This window comes from Bidens hawaiensis, unplaced genomic scaffold (genome assembly GCF_021521415.1).
Source record: "Bidens hawaiensis isolate Kalapana, Puna unplaced genomic scaffold, B.hawaiensis_p1.1 tig00029301_1, whole genome shotgun sequence".
In the NCBI taxonomy this organism is placed as follows: domain Eukaryota; kingdom Viridiplantae; phylum Streptophyta; class Magnoliopsida; order Asterales; family Asteraceae; genus Bidens; species Bidens hawaiensis.
Genome location: NW_027494835.1, coordinates 214,351 through 216,222, shown reverse-complemented (window position 1 = coordinate 216,222; position 1,872 = coordinate 214,351). Strand labels below are relative to the sequence as shown.

The 1,872-nt window shown below is 35.4% G+C and overlaps 1 pseudogene; it reads right to left on the bottom strand.

Annotated features, from left to right (window-relative positions):
- Positions 1 to 441: 441 nt before the first annotated feature.
- LOC143578605 (receptor-like protein kinase FERONIA pseudogene) lies at positions 442 to 1,460 on the bottom strand (annotated as a pseudogene).
- Between the last annotated feature and the right edge of the window lie 412 nt (positions 1,461 to 1,872).

The following is a 1,872-nucleotide window of genomic DNA, read 5'->3' as shown; positions in this document are numbered from 1 at the left end:
TATATTATAATATAATTATAATTATTACATTTGAACTATTACTGCACTATCAATATTATTATTTTAAATTTGACTAGTTAACATTTCACAACTCAAATACGTGATTCAACATTGTTACGATTAGTTTTATTTGGTTTAACGATCTCGTTGCAGCATGATGGTCCTAAAAATTAGTTATTATGAATATTCATATTATTATTATTATAATTATTATTATTATTACTAATAAAATATTAATAATAATAAAAATAAAGTGATTAATTATTCCATTACTACATGGTAACCAAATATGACAATGTAATAATCTATTTCATTCCTTTATCCATTCCATTACCATGTTCATTCCATTCTCTCGTCTATTCTATTACCTTATACCAAACATACCCTAAGTGTAAATGAGAAGATTGGAATACCTGAGTTCTGGGTATTGTCAGCGGAGGAAAACTTATCAACCATTCAACCAAATATCGTCTTTCCTCCCTCTTGCAACAATTTATTGGTTCTCCCTTGTAAGGTTAGTAGATAATCAAGAGTAAGGACAATCTCATCCATGCTAGGACGGTTCTTTGGTTGGTTTTCTAAACATCTTTCTGTGATTCGAGCAAACTGTTTCAAACATGTAGGGGATATCTCATCCCTCATATATCAGGATCAACAATATCCTTCAAACGACCATCTTTGATAGAGTCTTGAGCCCATGTTGCTAATCCATCATCAAGACTATCATCAACAGCCCTCTTCCGACATAATACTTCCAACAATATTACCCCAAATGCATACACATCAGACTTCGTTGTTAGCTTTCCTGTGGCGAAATAATTTGGATCGAAATACCCAAAAGTACCTTTAACTAGCGTGCTGACATGTGTTGATGGCTGATTCTTTGGGCTTATTTTAGACAACCCGAAATCTGAAACTTTAGTTGCCCATCTTTCATCTAACAAAACATTGCTGCTCTTGACATCTCGATGTATGATACCAAACTCAATTCCCGTACCAGTATGGAGGTAGTCTAAACCCCGAGCCGCACCTATGCACATCTTGAGTCGCTCGGACCAAGAAAGAGGGGTATGAAGTTTGTGGAGATGATCAGCAAGTGTTCCTTTGGGCATGTATTCATATACGAGTATCATCTCTCTTTGATAATTACAGTAACCAATCAAAGACACTAGATGACAATGATGCAACTTGGAAAGCATTTCAACCTCAGCCCAGAACTCGGATGCTCCTTGATTGGACATCACATCTAAGCGTTTAATGGCTGCAATTACATGAGTAGATCCATTGTAAATCATACCTTTATAGACTTTCCCAAAACCTCCACACCCAATAACTGACGATTCATCAAAGTTTTCTGTCGCTGAAAGAATTTCATGATATTCGAAGTGACGGCATAGTTGTGAGTTGTGACCACTTAACGGAGGCACTGGTCGTGGTAGAGGTGGAGGGTTCATATTCATTGTTGGTGGTAGCAAACATAATTCTTGAACAAGGGTAAGTAGGAAGAGAAACTGAACGACATGCCTATAAATTATATGATGATTTTAAATTTATAAGAGGATAGGCGACTTATAAAGTGAAAGTCTTGTTCTCGGAACAAGGATTGACGCGTATACAATTAATGTGAAAAGAAACTTTAGTTTTAGTGCGCCTTGACTCAACATGTCTGTTCTGGACACCTTTAGATACAATTAAATAATCATGTTCGAATACCCCAGCCATATTTTTTAATGGCCTCAATGATTTATTGTAATAAATAAGTTAAATTTTAACTATATTTCATGTCACTACAAAGAATAGAAGCTTCAGCGGTGACAGAAGTTGCCGCTAATACTTGTTATCATTAAAGTTGTTAGTGGCGACATGTCTTGC